The 10,814-nt window shown below is 36.1% G+C and overlaps 1 long non-coding RNA gene across 1 annotated transcript; it reads right to left on the reverse strand.

Moving 5' to 3' along the window:
* Positions 1-6,582: 6,582 nt before the first annotated feature.
* LOC114014399 (uncharacterized) lies at positions 6,583-10,370 on the reverse strand. Its single transcript, XR_003557866.2, has 3 exons — positions 10,158-10,370; positions 9,762-9,835; positions 6,583-6,959 (listed from the first exon to the last, which is right to left on the reverse strand). It is a non-coding gene; the product is annotated as an uncharacterized LOC114014399 (long non-coding RNA).
* Positions 10,371-10,814: the final 444 nt, after the last annotated feature.

Raw genomic sequence — 10,814 nt, forward strand, 5'->3', positions numbered from 1 at the left:
TAAACACCAGCTGAGAACATTCAGGCTTATGCAATGTGTTTCCTGGGCTTTGAAGAACTTCCATGTCCTGTAGATGGCTTAGTGTATGTGACACCTTACAAACATCTCTTACTGTAAGCACTTAAATTGTCTTGTAGCCCTACAAAAACATGTTGTGTGCTTAAGTTTTATTACATTAATGGTTAAGCAATATAATTGAGAAATAATCTATTCTTCTGTGTCCTAAATCTAAAAACATAATGCTAACAGATAAAAAACTGAGAAAAACAAAAGCAAACAGAGAAAGCAAAAAATCAAAAGCAGGGCCTCTCTCAGAAGACAGAGGTGCAATTTAACTTGAAAACAGAATAGGAATGTCATCTTTCCCTATGAAACTAGTTCTTGTACAAAGTACTTTATAAGAAACACAAGGTAATATATCTTAAGATGAAAAGAAAAAGATAAAAGGAACTGTCCGATATGCTATACAAAACCAATACACCATATGCTAGAATATACACCTGGTATAACACTCAGTACTACCTTGATTTATACTGAATATTATTAAGTCAATGTATACCATGTGAGCATCACCCTTATGTATGCAGACATAAGGATGTAAGCACTACTACATTTTCAAAACCTTCGTTCTCCAGCTGTTTAAACATGTTCTTTCTCTCATCCCTCCTGGTTTTTATTTTTCAGGTTGACTTCTTCAACTAAGAATTTCTATATATGTTTCCAACGCAGAAAAACATCTTTTGAAAAAGTTTCATCAAAATATGACAGAACCATTTTGTACTACGTTATTTTTTCCAGATATCCTGTTCAAATACTTTGTGCTTGTGTTGTATATACCAGGAGGTATTTGGAAAAATTAAAAAAGGAGGTCACCGGTTTCCTTAAATACAGATCACAGCTATCAGAAGCTCCCTTTGTTCTGTCATTTCATTCATATTGTGTTTCTCTCTGATGACTGTTACGTTACTCATACAACATGAGTTAGTAGTGAGTTAGTAGCTATCTAATATGAGTTAGTAATGTTTGTTAGTCCAGTAATCCATGTCCATTTTCAGCATGGATTTCAGCATCTCATTTTTCCAGATAAAGCTATATCTCATTCCCAGTGTAGGATGGGATAATGCTATCCCAAAGGAATCATATATGTCCAGAAAATGCACACCTGCATCATGAGGGGATTTGCGGCATGTGTTTGCATGACCTACATAATCTGGCAGTTCAAGGCACATTCAACAAGTACTAGCTCTCCATATTTCTAATACAGAACTAAATAAATCAATTCATCTTCCTGACTTGCCCAGTTTTAGTTTTTCAGCATCTATTTTTTCATCAGTTCCTTACCAGGCTGTTCAACAGTTTTGTTATCAAAAAGATTATCCTAACATTTATATTAAGTTAATTTTTCTTGATGTCTTCTTATTGTATCTATATATTTAAATGAAATTTTATACCAGTCTTTATAACTTCATGTGTTCTTACTTTCCCATGTTTGATGCATGCAAGCTCTAAGTAATTTGCATTAAACAATTGAATTCAACAAATTGATATTTCACAGAATACTTACACATCACACCGTTCTTCCTTGGATATTTTGTTGTTGTCGTATTCATGAATAGAAAATAAATATGAAAGGCATCTAAGCACCACAGTTGCATCTTTTTGTGGAAGCTGATGCTATGTATTTCCTTTGAATATTTATAATCTTTTATCATTCATTGCTTAGCAGAGCTATAATTATATGCAGGCATTTTATTAATCCATAAAATGAGACAGCACCAAAATACCTTCTATTTTTCTCCTTTTGTCTGCCTCAGCTGTGCTGTTTATTTTTGAATGGCTGAAGGGGAATCAGAGCAGTGATAATTAAGTATACCTGCTTTCATAATTGTTGTTCAAGACTTTCTTCGAGGAGCTTTCTAGAACATAACAAGCCTGGCTGTACTGTGATTTAAATGACTAGATAAGCTGGATTCAACTTCTATGTGGATGCTTTCCCAATTAGTTCAATTTTCTTTATTCCAGGTTGGAAAGTAATTAAGGGAAACCAAATTGTGGTGAGTCATTCTAACTCTGAGAATTTTTTTATACAAGGAATTAATGGAGTTTTACTCATTATTTTTAAAACCCTCTCTAATTTCCAACAACTTTCCTGAGAACCTCTGAACAAGAACTCCCGATCTTTGACTTCTTTAGTCTTGGAATAGTGACTCATGCACAAAATCATGAAGAAAGTTGTAGCCATCAGCCTAATTAACTGAACCTCTTGCTTCCACCTAACAACGCTGTGGCTGCCCTGAGTGATCAGACAGCAGCACTGCATGCTACATCTTCCGATTCTGAACCCCTGGCAAGTACCTCAGCTGTGTTCCTGTGCCATCGGTATTGAGATAAAACTGCTGGAGCACGCTCAAGGGCAGTAGTGCTCTTTAGTAATTCCCCTGGATTAGATGACTTCCCCGGGTTCTGCTTTACAATTCAGACACAATTGTTAGGAGTTTCTCCCACTCTTTGAAAAACAAACAAACAAACAAGCAAAAAAAACCTGAAGAGAGCAAATAGTACTAAATTATCCTCTACAAAATATTCCACATTATTGTTCTCCCAGCACCCTTGTCTTTACTCTTAATTGAAGCAAACTCCTGCTTGGCTGTGCCATCTAGTTCTGGTTTTGACCACCAAAGCAGAGAAATTGTATGAGTGTGGTTTGCAGAACTGGAGCTATGAACGCAGCATGGGGAAGCCCTGAGTGGATGGGCAGTGCCGTTAATTCTCTAGAACACCCAGGAAGCTGAGCCATGTTGATTGCATGTTATGTGATCAGCTGGCTCCCAACGTCGGCTGCTCTGGTCCTTCAAACAGGGCCAGCTGGTGACAATGAGTTGTTTCAGTGATATAAGAGCTGCAACAACTATGGAAGTATTGCTTGTAAAACAAGCAAGCAAATGTGGAATGAGGACAATTATGTCCAAATGGTGTGGGCTGGGAGAGTTTACTACTGAATAGCTTCAGGAAAAAAGGGGCACAGCAGGAAGAACATGAATATTATATCAGTAAGTAGAAAATTAACAGAAGTGGAATGATTGCAGAAAAGGATAAAGAGGGGGATTATTAAAAAAGTTTGAATAGTCTTCTGGGGGTGAAAAGACTTTTCACCTGTATGTCTACAGTACTCATTAGCTTTTGTTTAATTAGAGGGGTCTTAGGACTGTTCTGACTCTGCAGGACACTAAGACATGCTCAGCCATCTCAAACCTGTAAAAAGAGACTCTGGGGGATCTAGGTCACCTGTTTGATGATATTGCAGGCTAACGTGATGATTTTATTTAGCAGAACACCAGAGTGTGGGATATCTCACTCTAACAAGAAGATGAGTTAAACATAACATCAGTGAAAGTGGAGGTATGATGCATGCTTAAAATTGTTGTTACTAAAAAGGATGATGTCATTGGCACGTTGTAGGTTTTTGCAATCTGGGATAAACTGTTAGACAACTTTGGTGTAAAATAAAAGCAGCTGAATCCAACCCATGGATGCTAATTTCAGATTAATTTTGCTGCTCCACTAATGTTAGGTGTGACCATCTAGTGACTCCAGACTGACAGCTGATCTGTCATTTCCTGTTTTCAAAAGCTAGTTGTAGCTGGAACAAAAGGTTGGAAAACCTCAAAATAAACTGTACAGTGAATGACCTGGGGATACAAAAGGGAATTTTCCTGTTCTCATGATACTGAAATACATCCTATTCACAGTGATTCCAATTTTTAAAACACTATGCTAGGGTCTTTGACAACTAAAATGACATGTGAGATGCACTCACACCTACACCCACATATGCACAGGACAAAATCATTTTGACAGTAACTAAAGTGAATGAAGATAAATGGTGGGGGGGGGGAAACCCATGAATTAATTCTGCAAAGCATAAGTCCGAGTGGGATAGATAGCAGCATACAGCATTTAATAGTGTCATGTCACAGATGGAAAAGAATTTCCAAAATCTCTTTGACAGACTGATTGCTTTGATGCAATCACTTATGTGAAAAGCCCAAATGGAAGTGACTGCACCCTTTAAATGGTTTAAAGGTTCTCACAGAGGGCTTGCTTGCAATATTTGCTATTGATGGTATTATACTTGGGAAATTAAGATGACACTGCTGATGGTATCAAGCCTTCTCTGTACGTGTAGAGCTAGTTAGAAAGACCAGCATATGGCTGGTATTGAGGTGGAAACCCTTCTGGTCAATGTTTATTTCTGCCTTACAGGGTATTGCTTTACTTCTTCATCCAAGGGCCTGATTGAACAGCAGAGGTGGCAGATGGCTGTTTGGCCAGAATATTTTTAGGAGAGATGGTGGCTATTCCAGTCCTGTGGGTGATCTTTGGATGGGTGTAGAGCACAGACTGGAGGATTCCAGCAAGGACCACTGCCCCTTTTCAGAAACAAGAGTGTGTGCCGTGCTTACAGTTTGGGAAACCACAGAAAGTGCTGAACTATACAGTAAGTGTGGAATAAAAGGTTCTCAGTGTAAGGAGACAGCAAAAAAGAGTGAGGAGGATTTGTTTTTAAACCTTGTATTGCATTGTCTTAACTAACAGAGTAGAGGTAACTTCTACTAAAAGTCCTACTTGTTTGTCTTTGTTTTGGGGTTGTTTTCTTCTAGTTCAGTATTTTACATTCCAGTAAAACCTATGTTTGGAGATTAAGTGACTTTCTACAAACTCCTTAAGCAAATATGTGATATATCCACTTGAGGATGCTGGCTTTCATAGAATCTTGTGCAAGTATCCTTTACATGTTGATTAAATATGTCACCAGAGTTTGGCACTTCCTGTTCATGGCTTTCATTTCTGCTCCTGGCTTACTGCTCAGTATTAGTGCTCGGAAAGATCCCCAGCTTGAATTGCAAAACCTGTTTTCTGCCAGTAACTCACAGCTTCAACATCAATTTTGCTTTGCCAAAAACTGTGCTGCAATGTGTCCTTCAGGCATTACTCTGCCTTTTCCCCATGTAGCACTCCCATCTTCAGGTTACCGTGTAACTATTATAACTTCATTAGTCTATGTCTTCCATTTGAGACACATAACTAGCTCAGCATAGCTTTTGTGTTATTATCTTGGCATCAGTTCCTGGATGGCAGTCCCAATTCAGTACCTTATCACTGCAGATTTTTATCCTGCTATTTGATGTGCACTCTGGTATGTGGACATCACAAACAGCTTTTGCCTGGAATCTTGATAGTAATCTGTGGCTTGCAGGAAAATTTGCATAACATCATATTTTGGAAAAAAAAAAAAACAAACTTGGTTGGAATGTGATGCTTGTTTTCTTTCCAGTTCTTTCTGATAAATGAACAAAAGATAATCTGATGTTGCTAATGCAGCTTATCCATTTCCTTCCTGAAAGTGGAATTGATGTGTGAATTCACTATTAAGACAGTAGCCATATATAGCTAATTCTTATTACTGGACCTATATTTATACTATGTGCTGCAGGATAGATCTAAATTTCATTTTCTTATTTCATTTGGATACATACATTCCATCTAGCTCTGTAAGCCATCTATCTCATAATGGTTTGTATTGTCTTTCTGTACTTGAATGTGTACACCGCTCTCACAGTTTCTAGTGGTGCCCTACAATTAAATATCTGTTAAAGATCAGGAATGCTGTGATGTTAGTATTGACATCACTTGTGTCAAGAAGCACTGTTGTACACTAAAAAATACTCTCTAGGCAACCTTGCTTTTTGTCCTCCGAGCCTTCTGATCCTACCAAGCATTTTATCATGGAATAGTATCGTGACTTTGGAAAGTTATCTTTGGCCATCAGTCTTGGTATTGTTCTCTATGCTTTACTTGCAACTACTGACATGCAAATGTCACATCAGCTGCATCCCATTAGAGTCAAGCTACACAGCAAGTAGCTCACAGTCTGAGGTTGTCTTTAATGGATAGTGTCACACGGTATTCTAGCTGTTAGTTTGCCAAAGCCCAAGAGCAGTGTCATGCCACTGCAATTGCAACTGCCTCGATTTTTGTATTTTCACTTAAGGATAGAAATGGTAGTGGCATTATTTCAGTTTTCCAATTACTGAGAAAAAGTCTGTCCACTTGGATCTGCCAGTTTGTGTTTCTATTTTAAAATAAGCAAGATATTTCCCCTTCTTCATTGCTTGACTTTTGTATTTGCTGAGGGATGAGATTCTACTTACACTGCAACCTCCACTGCTTGTCTATTGTGTTCTTGATAACTTATTTTTCAGTATTTTATGTTAACCTCTGTGAAGAATCCCTCCTTTTGTAAGTAATCAGTGTGGAGCCATCTGAACTCTTTAGAGACATTATACGAAAGAGTTTTTAATGACATCCTGGAAGAGTATAAAAATCTTTGATTATATGGTCAAAATTACTCTGCAATTGTTTTCCAGGCTCAGTGTTTAGTCACTGATCCTGCATATCTTACTGGGTTTAGTTTGTTTGAGTTTTTTATCATTACTATAGGATTGCAAACTATTATACTTGCAGTAACAGACTAGTAGGAATTTATTGAAGTAGTTCACATTTTTAGTGAATAGTTGGTAGATTTTAATATTGCAGAAACAGTCATGAGCCAGATATCAACGCATCATCTCCAAAGAAACAGATGCTTAAGTGCTGTTAGTCTGACGCTGACAGGTACTTTTACTTTCAAATTCTATTTTTTATTTTAAATATTATCACCTTAGATACTCCACACACACACACACACACACACCCCCATTCAGGAGTGTGTTAGTGTTTGAGAAGGGTTCATGGTTCACACATATGACTAAGTTCTTCCACTTTTTAGGGCCTTTTTGTGCACAGGAGAAGAGATGCCTTATGTGATGCTTCTTAGTGAGTTTCCTGACAAAGGAGCTGTGCCAGCGATCTGGTTGTTTCCTCTGCAAGTACGCTGGACATATGCACACACACTCCATCTGTATGAATGAGAGAGGAGAAAAGTGCATTTCAACATCTGTTGCAGGCAGTTATAAATAATATAGTAGTCTAATATTCCTAGGAATTATGCCTAAAGCAGGGCCCATGGCTCAGCAATTAAAAATGGAAAAACTAGCCTAGTACGATACCTCTAGGTCTCTTGTTTCCTATGATCTTCCTTTAAGTTTTTACCAGATGTTCCTTGAGAAAATCAAGGTCAAGTTACTTTTTATCATGATTTGTGATTTTTCATGGTTGTATTTGAATGTCTGGATGATCCCTGACATTTCTGAAATAAAGCTCTGTGAATAATTGGCCTGGGTGGCACAAGCAAGAAACTGTGGGATTAGGAGGGAATTCATACTTTGATTTTTCAATGAAATCAGCAAATAATTGTTTCAGGATATATATTTGAATGAAATATATAATTTTCTCTAGGATTTTATTTCATTATTGTTATTCAGGTTATACCTCTGATTACAATACCTGGGGGATAAAAACCCTGAAGGTGATTGCGTGAGCCCAGTTTCACATCACATAGAGCAAATTTCATTCATATGTGATGGACTACACTAGCATGTTCTTTGAAGGATTGTTTAAAAGCTACTTCTGCATAATTCCCTATGAGTAAAAAGATATAAAGTACTTTCTAAAATTCCTAACAACATGATGGATTATAAATTTTTAAACTGAAATAAATCAGAATGGATAAACTAATTTCCTTTCTTTCAGAGATGTTAAAGACAGCAAATGTGATAATAGTAATGAAAAAAATATTTTTGAAAGTTGACTCGATTTTAAATATTTTCAAGGATAGTTAATTAGAGCTGACATCCAAAAAGCACCTATTTTCATTAATTCATAGCAAAAGAAAAAGTATCAATATTAATGTATAAATTCCCTTGCTTTTTAGAGACTCAAAACAAAAATTAAACCTCAGAGTCTTATTGTAGTGTAAGGCAGAATGATACCTGTTCTGAAAATCACTATTTTGAGGCAAAGAGAAATTAAAAATGGTCTTCCTAAAACAATAGAGAACTCACCTTTTGAAGATTTTATTTCTAGAAAGAAACATATGAAGAAAATTATATGAAATAAGCTATTACCCATTTTAAATAATGTTTACGTTAATAATAGAACAGCATTCTTTTTAAACTGATGCTTTTGGCACTTGTTATGTGGTATCTGTCTTACCACGTATTTATGAGAAAGAAAAAATAAAGGGAAATTAAAGGATGAAAGAGAAAACTGTTGATAAATACTCTTTTAAAATAACTTTACTTTGACATAAATTATGAGCTATGCCAGCAGTGGTGTTTCAATTATTGGTATGTAATTATCTAGGGAGGAAGGGTTTTAAGAATTCATAGCAACTCCTTAGCATGTCTTATTGGATTTATGCCAGCATGACGGATTTGGTAATGAACTGCTAATCTGACTGTGCTCACCACCTGCCCAAGGTTTGAAATGTGGGTCTGTCTAAATGTCAGCTGCAATTAAGTGTTAGTACCAAAAGGATCTCAGAAAATGAGAAAGTAGTAGGATAGATTTAACTGTCTATTATTGGTATTTATGGCTCTTCTCAGGTTTAATCACTCGCAGCCACTGCACACTAAACACTTTCTTGCAAATGTGGCTGGAAATAGTGTTTAATAGAAGAAATGGGATGAAATGAAGACAGGGAGTTTAGACTAGTAAAACATTCTGATAATGAGATTTGTTAGACAGTAGAAGAATCTCCTAAGGGCAGAAGGGGAAACCAGTGTCTGGGACATGTCCAATTAAACTTGAAAAACAGAAAATGTTCTCCTTGGAACAGGAAATAGATGTAATGAATTTTTTTCATGACTAATTTCTGTTATTCTCAAAGATTTTTCCCAGGCAAGAAATTTTCCTTGTTTCCTATCACTTCTGCAATGAGTAGTTTCATTGTTTTAAAGGATTAAGGCAAATAATTTACAATGTCTATGTTAACTTTGAAACTGGAAAGTTAATCATAGTCTGAATCACATGCACCTCATGCTTACTTATTAATTTATATCCTCTAATCTAAGCCTGGTAAAACAGGAATCTATTCTACCATGTTCTAAAATAGGAACTGTTGTGAGAACATTTCTACTACAAAATATTCCTCAGATTATGTATTCACACTAGCAGTCATGATGCTCTTTTGCGATTAACATTGATACAAGATGAGCTTTCTTGGAGTCACTCCCAATTTTACACTTATTGGGCAAATCTAGGGACATTTCAAAGAAGTGGACACCTGCTAATGTAAACCCAATATTTTGAGAGCACAAAAGAAATGGCTCGGTAATGGGGGGCAACCATTTTGTTAGTCCCAAAATGCAGGGTAGCTATTAAGCTGCAATCTGTCAATTTACACCAAAGCTGACTTTACTGAATCTTGGAAGTTAATAACTTCTACTTAATTTTGTTCCCAGGCTCAGCTATACCTGGGACCATTACCCACTTTAGGCTGGCCTGATTTTTCATTATCCTGCTTCTGACTCTATGTGCAAACTTAACACTGGAAAGCATACCACAGAAACTATTGTTCTATATAAATATAAATACACATATACATATTCACAAAAATACCTATGGATAGAAAGTGAGAAACAAGAATTCCAGTAACTTGACTAAATGCCATTTATATTTTTCTAATCCGAAGAATAAGAATTTTTAAAATACATTCACATTTTATTTTTAATTAAAATTATCAATTTTCCTAAATTTTCACAAAAAATATTTCCCACAATTTTCAAATTACTTCTTTAGAATGGAGTTGGATAGTTTACCTGAAAGGTTTGTTCTTCTTCACTTCTTTCATCTCAGAAAGTGTAGCATATGTAAGGAAGGGCAAAACCAAAGCCTAGAAATGAGAGTAATATTCAATATTTCAAACCAGTTTTTCTTAATACCTCTATTTTTCTAGGAGGAAAACACAGAGAAACCATTCTTGTTCCTTTCGCAGTATCTTACTTTCTAACATTCTGTTTCTTTGATGGAAAAACAGTTTTTAAAAAGTAAGAAGAAAGTGGCTTTCTCCATTAATAATGAAAATACTACTTTATAAACAATTTTAAATGAAAAATCTTAATACATTATCAAATCAAAATTCAGACTTTTTCCTTTCTTTAACAGATTAGATTAAAATTAGAATAATATTTTGAATAGTTCCACTAGCCTACCACCTTTCTTATCATATTCTGAGATAAGATTTGCAAAGTCAGGTCATCTAACAAGCACTTCATTTTCAGGATATTTGCATGATCTGCAATAGTAAACATACTACTAATAAAATTTTCTGAAGATGTAATCACTGGAAAGTACAACAGCAGTGCTTCCCAAGAAGCAGGCAGCACTTTTCTGCTTTCCCACTAATTCCTGCCGTGCTGATTCTGTGCTCGCAGAGCTTAGCAGTGACCCCGATTCAGATTTTTTTCTCAATATCAAAAACCAGTGAGTGATCCACTGACAGCATTCAAAGCACCCTTGGTTGTTCATAAGCATTTATCAGACCCTGAGAGCAGTTTTTCCAGCTGACAGATCTCTTTTGTGAGGTTTAACTAGGTCGGCACTCACATTGTAATGCATGTCTGGATCTGAACTCCGTGGCCCTGCCCTGTCTCTGCTTGCTGTACAGATTCTCATTTTCAGAAATACTTCCTCTCTGAAAAACCTGCTCAGAGTGAACTACAATCTGAAGTCACAATGCACTGTCTGATCAGCGCTATCTCTTCAGCACACTGCATTAGCTGATTAAAAAAAGAAAGAGGATGATGGCTTTAAGCAAGAACAACTATCAGAAATCTGTTTATTTCCTCCTTTTTTTATTTTTATCTTTTAAA

Source organism: Falco cherrug, chromosome 6, assembly GCF_023634085.1.
Source record: "Falco cherrug isolate bFalChe1 chromosome 6, bFalChe1.pri, whole genome shotgun sequence".
Classification (NCBI taxonomy): domain Eukaryota; kingdom Metazoa; phylum Chordata; class Aves; order Falconiformes; family Falconidae; genus Falco; species Falco cherrug.